This window comes from Microtus pennsylvanicus, chromosome 5, assembly GCF_037038515.1.
Source record: "Microtus pennsylvanicus isolate mMicPen1 chromosome 5, mMicPen1.hap1, whole genome shotgun sequence".
Classification (NCBI taxonomy): domain Eukaryota; kingdom Metazoa; phylum Chordata; class Mammalia; order Rodentia; family Cricetidae; genus Microtus; species Microtus pennsylvanicus.
Window position 1 is genome coordinate 109941306 of NC_134583.1, and position 10012 is coordinate 109951317.

Here is a 10012-nt window from a genome sequence, read left to right on the forward strand (position 1 = left end):
AGTGGCTTGTTTAGGGAAAAGACATTTGTGCCCTTCAAAATAATTCAAGAGGCAAGTTGCTACAAAGAGGTCCCCGGACCTGGGAGAAAACTGGCTGGGCTCTGTGAAACAAACATTTTGTTACAGAATCAGGCCATGGTGGACTTACCACTGAATAAAGAGTCTAGTGTCTGAGTGTTAGCTTTGAGGTCCACTATTCAAAGCTACATGGTCATAGATGAGTCTTATTACTGCCCTAAGCTTGTGACATTGCGACAAGACGTGGCCATGTCAGGTTAGTGCTTCTGAAGGAGTGAGTTCAGCACGTTAGTCACGACCCCATGTCATGGCTCATTTCCTGGCAGCGAGGCCGGGTGGTGGTGGCGCACGCCTTTAATCCCAGCACTCGGGAGGCAGAGGCAGGCGGATCTCTGTGAGTTCGAGACCAGCCTGGTCTACAGAGCTAGTTCCAGGACAGGCTCCAAAGCCACAGAGAAACCCTGTCTCGAAAAACCAAAAAAAAAAAGAAACATTTCCTGGCAGCGAAACATCTGAGGGTAACAACCACAAAGTCAGTGTTACAAATTCTGATTAAATCTCTGCTTCGGACAAGTGTGTGGGTGTATGGATGTGTGTGTGTGGTGTGTGGTGTGTGTATATATATGTGTGTGTGTGTGGTGTATGTGTGCGTATGTGGTGTTTGTGTATGTGTGTGTATGTGGTGTATGTGTATATGTGGTATGTGTGTGTATGTGGTGTTTGTGTATGTGTGTGGTGTATGTGTGTATATGTGGTGTGTGTGTGATGTGTGGTGTGTGTATATATATGTGTGTATGTGGTGGGTGTGTGTATGTGGTGTATGTGTACGTATGTGGTGTGTGTGTGGTGTATATGTGGTGTGTGTGTGTATGTGGTGTTTGTGTATGCGTGTGTATGTGGTGTGTGTGTGATGTGTGGTGTGTGTATATATATATGTGTGTATGTGGTGGGTGTGTGTATGTGGTGTTTGTGTATGTGTGTGGTGTATGTGTGTATATGTGGTGTGTGTGTGGTGTGTACACTGTGAACATGCCCTCTAGGTGTATACTTCCTGGGACCCCATGGAGAATGTGCTCATTTACACGGATCATATAGAAATGAGGGAAGAAACATTGGAGGCTACAGATCTATAGTCCTGGGTTCTTGTGGATTTGGGGTGATGTTGATTCGCATTTGGAAAATTTACAGAGAGATGACTGGCAGTCTGGCTGCTGATGGGGGGGGAGGGGCTCTTTTATTTTTCTCTTACTAAAACTCAAAACTACAATTGACCAGATGGGAATATTTGCCTGTTTTCTTATACTTTTCCAGAGGTGATTGCCAGTCTGGAAAATCCATGTTTCTCAAAACAGGGGCCAAGGCCAACTTGTCAGACTCACCTGGAGTGCCGCCTTAGTCTTTGGCTTCTGCCATTGCTGGTACTAACACATCAGAGCACAGCCCAGTCATCTTTTAGTGTCCGCAAGCGTCCTATGAGGTTGTTATAGATACTAGAGCATGAGAAGGATTTTCACTGTTCAGAATGTTTGGTTTTTGAGACGATGTCTTATGTAGCCCAGACTCACTACGTAGCCGAGGATGACCTGGAACCTGGACCTTCTGCCTCCACCTTCCACGTGCATGGATCACAGGCTGCACTACCATATCTGGCACAATACAGTTTGTGCCTATCAACATCTGTCTTTATCTTCTAGCTCCAAGCTTCTTCCCAGAAGAGAGAATCTTCGTTCATTCCCATCTCAGGAGGATAGAGCTGGAATATCTGAAGAGAACCAGGCAGAGGAAGCGCTTGGGATGTTTAGGACTAAGATCTACAACACCTGGCATACTATTTGAGACCAACTATGATTTCTTAACATATTAAGCCATATTTAACAGTCATTACTTTTTTACACATAATTTTATACATATGTAATTTATGCATATGTATGAAGTGGTGCTTATAAATAAAGCTCAAAACTTTTTTCTTTTAAGTTTCCAAATCAATGCTTCTGAGTATTCGAGGTCTATACCATAGCTACTGGAAATACAATCCTTAGACAGTCCTTATCACAGAAGGTTAGAAACAGATTCTCTCCAGTCATGGCAGCTCAGACTTGTAATCCCAGTATTTGAGTACTCCAGTAGTGCAGACAAGAGGATCGTGAAGTTGAGACCCTTCGGGGCTATAAAGCAAGTTCCTGGTCAGTCTGGGACTCTATCTCAAAAGACCAAGGACTAATGATGGAGCTCAGAGTGCTTGTAAGGCCCAGTGTTTGCTCTCAGCAGCACGTGAGGAAGACAGGAGGGTGGTCTTCTTAAGCTCCACATAAGATCTGAGGTATCTTCATCACACAGAGGCTGCTCCCAGGCTGACTGCATGTATGTTAGTGTTTAAGAGATACCGCTCTTCAAATGTTTTACAAATGTTAGACATGAAATAATTAGCCAGTGACTGAAGCTAGGATTTCCCATGGAACTTAGGCTGGGCAAGGACTTCAATGAGCTCCCCAAATTACTAAGATGAAACCCTTGTTTGTAATATCTTTGGACACAGAGCCTTAAGGAACTCAATTTAATGGTTTCTTTCATTTCATTTCAATAAGGCATTATTGTCTTAGTATGAAATGTCCCTGATATGTTCATCATGTTTTTGAGATTTAGCCCTCAGCTTGTGCACTACTGTGGGATGTGGAAGCATATGTAGGAGGTAGGGTATAACAAGAGAAAATGAATTTCTGGTGGCACACTTTCGAAGGTCCCTTCCTATCACTGTCTGCTTCCTTGTTTCTAGAAGGTGGCAACCTTCTCTGCCACATGCCCCTACTGCCCTGCTGTGCTCCCTTGTCTCGGGTCTAAAACAAAGAATCTGGGCAACCTTAGAAATCTCTGAAGCCATGACCCCAAATAAAGCTTTCTTCTTCCTCTCCTCCTTCTGTTTTTGGTTTGTTTGTTTTTTCAAGACAGGGTTTCACAGCGTAACATCCCTAGCTGACCTGGAACTAACTCTTGTAGACAAGGCTAGCCTTGAACTCACAGAGATTCACCTGCCTCTGCCTCCTGAGTGCTGGAATTAAAGGTGAGTACCACCACTGCCCGGCTAGCTTTCTTTGTCTAAAATTGTTCTTCCAGTTTTTGTCACAGCATTGAAAATTTGACCCCTATGAGGTCATAGGGGTGGGGAAGAGACACCAGGGAACTCTGGCTATATGAAGACAAGATGAGATGGCACCAAGCCAGCAGGGAGGTCTTCACCAAGAAGCAAACTCCCACCATCTTCAGATGTACATCTTCCAGCTTCTAGAACTTCTAGAACACGGCCTACAGTGCTTTGTTTCAGGAGTTCCAGCATGAAGCTCTGGCAATGACGAGCCATCTTCAAACTACGCTCTGCTCTTTCCCCCCAAAACATGGGGCTTCTAATTCCTCTGTGCCCGTGTAGAAAATCTCAGAGAAACACATGGAAGGGAAAGTGGAATAGAGAAGAAGGAAAAGATGAAAACTAATCTATGTGGCTATCACACTGGTTCTACACTAAAGTGACTGTGTGAAATTTACGTGAAGAAACTGGAAAACAAATTAAACTAAAAATAAGGCCCTTCATACAAGAAAATAGGCAAAAGAAAGTGAATAGAAACAGACAACGAGAAATGCAAAAGGTCCAGCCTAAGCATGAGAAGGACACTAGGGCAAGCAGTGCCATTTTTCTAGTTGGTAATCGGAGAATCCATCGTAGAGTGATGTCACCAACACAGACACTGTGAGGGCATTCATAGGTCAGTCACATCAACCACATGATCACTGGCAGTGTCAGGAAAGCCAGAGCCTATTGGGGGACTGTCTAAATACAGAGACTACAAACTTAAGCCTTGAGGCCTCAGAGATTGCTATATTTGGCCCACACGGAAATAGACAATAAGATGCAAAATGATTAGATAGATGGGAAAATATAGAAGACCCAGATTTAAATGCATGTAACTACAGACATCTGATATTTGACAAAAACGCCAGAAACACACGTTGGAGGAAAGATGGCATCTTCAATAAATAGCATTGGCAAAACTTAATGTTTTACCAATATGTAGTAGAATGAAATTAGATCTGTATCTATCACTTCACAAAATTTAACTTCAAATGAATCAGAAATCTGAGTGTGAAACCTGAAGAGCTGAAATGGCTGGAAGAACACACAGGCAGGACCCTACCAGACACAGGCACAGGAACGGGCTTTCCAAATAAAACTCCATTTGCTCAGGAATCAACGCCGACAATTGACACATGGGACTTCATAAAGCTAAAAGGCTTTCCTACAGCAAAAGAACAGTCAGTGAAGTGAAGAAGAAACACAGATTGGCTACGGATCTTAGCAGAGTTCTAATAAGAAGAAATAAAAACAGATAATAAATACCCTTAAGAAAAACTAGAAATACCTTTCAAAAGTATTTACTAGCCAGTCTGGAATGATGGTTCAGTGGTTAAGAACATTGGCTGCTCTTCTAGAGGACTGACAGCTGACAGAGTTCAATTCCCAGCACCCCAGCTCACAACTGTCTATAACTCCAGTTCCAGGGGATCTGACACCCTCAAACAGATATACATACAGGCAAAACGCCAATGTACACAAAATAAAAATAAATAATTTTTTTTAAAAAAAAGTGTTTACTCTGGCACCACGGAAATTCCCAGGAACCCACAAGGATGACGCCAATTAAAACCCTAAGCAATAGGGGAGAGGGTGCCTGAACTGGCATTTTCCTGTAGTCAGATTGATGACCTGAATTGTTATCATAGAACCTTCATCCAGCAATTGATGGAAGCAGATGCAGAGATTCACAGCTAAGCCCTAAGCTGAGCTTCCAGAGACCAGTCTGAGAGGGAGGAGAGATAATACGAGCAAAGGGGTCAAGACCATGATGGGGATACTCACAAAAACAGCTTACCTGAGCTAGTGGGAGCTCACTGACTCTAGACTGACAGTGTGGGAACCTGCATCAGACCAAACTAGGCCCTCTGAACGTGGGTGACAGTTGTGTGGTTGGGACAGTCTGTAGAGCCACTGGCAGTGGGACCAGGATTTATCCCTAGTGCATGAACTGACTTTTTGGAGCCCATTCTTTTTGGAGATATACCTTGCTCAGCCTACATACAGAGGGGAGGGCCATGATCCTGCCTCAAAGTGATGTGTCAGACTTTGTTGGCTCCCCATAGGAGGCCTTACCTACTCTCTGAGGAGTGAGTAGGGAGTGGGGTGAGGAAGGCAAGGGGAGTGGGAGGAGGGGAGGGAGTGGGACTGGGATAGGTATGTGAAATCAGAAAACATCATTTTTTAATTAATTAATTTTAAAAAAGAATGAAAAAAGCTCTTCATTCTCTGGGAAGTACAATAAATTATGGGAAATGTTTGGGAAAATTAAGGTTTACTATCCTTAGCAATTAGAGTAATGGAAATTAAAAGTACTTTGAGATTCCATCTCACCCCAGTCAGAATGGCTAGGGTCAAGAAGACAAATAACAAATGCTGGCGAGGAGGCCTAGAAAGAACCCTTACTCACTCCTGCAAACTGGCGCAGACACGATGGAAGTCAGTGTGGAGAATCCTCAGAAAGGCTAAGAGTAGACCTTCTGTTACAGCCCAACTCCACCACGCCTTGGCCTAGGTCTCAAGGACTCAATCCTGATACAGAGATGAAAACGCAGTTGTCTTTGGTGAGGGAATGGAATGGATACATGAAGTAGGCTTGCATGTCTGTGGGATGCACACCTGGGTACATACGCATCACATGCATGGGTGTGTGCTTGTGGATGCCAGAAGTCAACCATTCCTGGAGAGCCAGCTACTTTGTTTTTATCTCTTTTCTTTGTCTGTTTTAAGATAAAGTCTTTCACTGGGACCTGGAGCCCACTAGGAAGGCTAAGCTCGGTGGCCAGGGAGTTCCAGGAATCACCTGACTCTGCCTCATCAATACTGGAATTACAGGAATGTCCCATCATTCCTGACTTTTCACATGGGTGCTGGGGATCAAACTCAAGTCTTCATGCTTACATACCAACTGAGCTATCATCTCGTCAGTCCCACACGATTTGTCTACTCCAAGTCATTTTAAATTGATTTATTTATTTGGGGGTGAATGACAGCACATGTGTGGAGGTCAGTGCTTTAGCTCCTTCTACCATGTCGGTATTGAGGGTCAAATTCAGGTCCTTAGACTTGGTGACAAGAGCCTCTGTTCCCTCATCGTATTTCCAACCCTCAAAACTATTTTTTGTCTCTGTGTTTTGTTACCTTTCTTTTCATACAGCTTTCCTCAAATAAAAGTGAGAATCTAGAACATTGATGCAAAGCTCTGAGCTATGGGCTTCCCCATTAGATATATCAGGAGGCCCTTTTCAAATGGGATGCCCCAGTGTCATATGGGATGTGGTATGCCAAAAACAACTTGTTCTTGTATTTTTATTTAAAACTTGAAGTCAAAGACATGCTGGTTAAAACAGCAAGTCAGGATTTCCCTCTATTAAAATGGCAAAGATCAATAATTATACTTAGAGTTAACAAAGGCACAGGAAGACAAGCTGGTCCACATGCAGTTAATATGAGCTTTTTGAAGGTTCTCTCAGCCACTCTTCTCCATCCACCTTATAGAAAGTAGAAAGGCATGCAAATAATTGATCAAATGGCTTAATAGTGAGCAAAAGGTATATGTGCAAGCAAACTAAATGCATAACAGATACCAAATTGAGCAAGCATATAGTTGCACTGCAGAACTGGACAGTCTGTTTGCCTCTGCAACTTCAACCTTCTCTTCTTTCCCCACTTTTTATGTCCCACTCCGTTACAGACCACATCAAACAGGTTTCCTGGCCCTCTGATTTCAGTTGGGTGAAGCAGATACACAGCATTAGCGAAAGACAGATGGTTTCTTTGTGGAGTCTCCCCTTTGGGTATTAACAGCCCAGGCACCTTGCTGGGCTGTAGCTGGGAAGCAGTTACCTTCATCTACTGAACCACGCATCCCTTAAGAAACTTCTCTCACCAGTCCATCTCTCCTGGCTCAAGTCCAATCTAGGAACAGTAACGGCCTCCACGCTGCTAGCCCTGCTGACACCGCATTCCTTAAACCCTTGGACCCTCTCTTCAATCATTCATCTCAAGTAAACCATCTATCTCTGGCGAGACTCCTGACCATGCTGCCACAGACTCGGGTTTCTCTACTGTACTGTAGAACACTGTGCAGGTTTGCCATAGTCAATACCCAAGTGAGAACATTTGTTTCTAATCTTAGGGAGGAGGTTGACCTCTACCCAGAAACCTGTGTGTGATCTCTCAAGCCTGACCACAGGCAATTACAGAACACATGGGAAAATATCTGGCCTCCCACGCCAGACTTGGAGCACAACCAAGGTACTGTGATCTCAGACAGGAGTCACTGTCAAGGATGTTGCAAGGAGCCGCCAGTTCATCCCAGCTGCCCGGAACTGTAATAACCACACAGAAATTGTATTAATTAAACCACTGCTTGGCCCATTAGCTCTAGCTTCTTCTTAACTCTTACATCTTAATTTAATCCATCTCCATTAATCTGTGTATCGCCAGCAAAGTTTCAGCATGTCAGACTCTGGTGGTAGCTCCTTGGTGTCTTCCTGACCCTTCCTCCTTTCTCTCAGCATTTACTTTAGTTTTCCCCACCTAGCTCTGTTATTTTGCCCTATCACAGGCCACAACAGTTTCTTTATTCTCTAACCAATAAAAGCAACACATAGACAGAAGGACCTCTCACACCAAAGGACTCAGCTCCCATTGGCCAGCTGGACCCCTTCTGCAAATCCATCCTTGCTCAGACACCTTTTTTTGTAGACACCTCTTTTGCAGTGGGGACGCCTCAACCAACAGCAGCTTTTCCCAGTTCCCTAGAGGGAGGCATGCCTGAGGACCCTTCTCTCCACTCTGACAGTATTCCAGCACGCATGTGGTTCCTAACTGAGCCCTCTTCCTAGGCCTCTGGCTGCTAAAACCACAAGAACCTCTAGTTCAGGGCTACACTGGCTAGGACCCACTTGACGTCTACCTAACACTGTTGGGTGGCCTGAGCTCTCTCTTGATTCATATCTTGCTTATAGCACAAAAGGAATTACAGGACTGCTGCCTTTTCTGGGCAGCTCGGCTCTCTTCAGGGACGATTAGTTTTTGAAATGCTTTGTCACAGGCACTAGGAAGGTACCAGCATAACTGTGTACCAAACAGCTCCAAGTTATTGAACTACTCATGTTCGGGAAACTTTGATTTCAGTCAAGCACAAAGATGCATTGAGAAGGCAAGAGGCATGAGGGCAGACGCAGGCTACGATTTGGCAAAAAGAGAGGAATATTTAATAACTTTTACCTTACCATTCAGGAAGAATTTTTTAAGCCTTTGATACAGCTTCTAGCACTTCTCATTCTGTGTGTGTGGTGTGCACACATGTGTGTCCAGGTGTGTCCCCAGGAGAGTGCATGCAGAAGCCAGAGGAAGCCAGAGGAAGGCAATTCTATGGCTCTCCACTCTATTCCCGAGAGACAGGGTCCCTCATTGAATCCAGAGCTAGGCTGGTAGCAGCACGCCTCAACAGTCTTCCTGCCCCTGCCATCAACAGAGCTGGGGTTACAGGCTTGCACATTATACCTGGCTTTTTAATGTGTGAGCCAGGAATTCAAATTTAGTTCCTCATACTTACGTAGCAAAAGATCTTATCCACTGAGCCACCCTCTCCAGCCCCCTTTGGTTTTTTATTATTATCACTAACATTACATTTTATCTATTTACTTTATGGAGGGTGGCTGTGCCACAGCATGTGGGTGGGGGGGTCAGAGGACAACTTGCTGGAGTCAAATCTCTCCTTCCATTAAGTAGGGCTCAGAGATCAAACTCAGGTCTTCAGGCTTGGCAGCAAGTGTTTTTACCTGTTGAGCCATTTGGCAACCTACCTTAGTTTTTTTAAATGATGTTTCTTTCTAGTGGTCTTCATAAAAAAGTACAGAAACATTCCTTCTTTGACAACGTCACACTGTAACTTCCACATCATGTGAAATAGTTTGAAGATTGTTCTCAAAGTTTTATAGTCTATTAGCCAGTGTTTTTCTTCTAAAACATTTAAGTGTGGTGCTTACATGGCAGGGGAGATACTATGACCAGAGAGGTGGTCTTCCCACTCCGAGGCTCACCCCACTAGATCTAGTACCTCTATAGTTTCCCCAAACTCAGGCATTGTGACTACTAACTTGCGGTGACAGGGACTATGTTCACACCTTCCTTTGTGTATTTTGTTGTCTATGTTAGATTATTTTAAAGTGTAACTTCCATTTTATTTCTCTAAGGTGTCGTTCCTTCTGTTCTTATGAAGTCCCCTCTTTACGTGGGCTTAGGTGGAGCTCGTGGTGCATCACCAGCAGGTCTAAATCTTGATGGAGGTGTTTTGTCCTTCCCAGGAATCGTGAGATCGGTTCCTGACTGCCTTGCTATGAACAGCACAGCTCAGGCAGTAATGCAGCTTGACATGGAGTTTAGGAACCACATAAGCATCGAAGACACTTGCTTCAGATATGTCTCCGACAGCAGCAGCCTCTACAGTGTTCTGAATGATGACCTTCTCAATGCCCTTGTCCTTGGGCACACTCTGGGCAGTTTGTGCAGCAGACTGACTGCACATGGCCACAATCATTTTGGGCATGACTATTGTTTCTTTTTTCTTTTCTTCTTTTCTTTTGTTTTTTGTCATCTTGGAGCCAAAGCCCAAAAGAGACTATGTTACAAATTTTATGTTGTACCTTCCAGCTTTTAAAAGTAAGCTGCTGATTATTGGGGCACATTTCTGTCATCCCAACACTTGGGACACAGGGATATTACAGCCTGGGCTACATAGTCAGACCATCTTTTAAAAATAACCGTTTAAATGTGTGTATACAGTTAAGAAACACTTGTATGTTTATCATAGAATGCAATATTTCTACAGGAAATGAAAACAACAAAGCTCATGCTTGGACA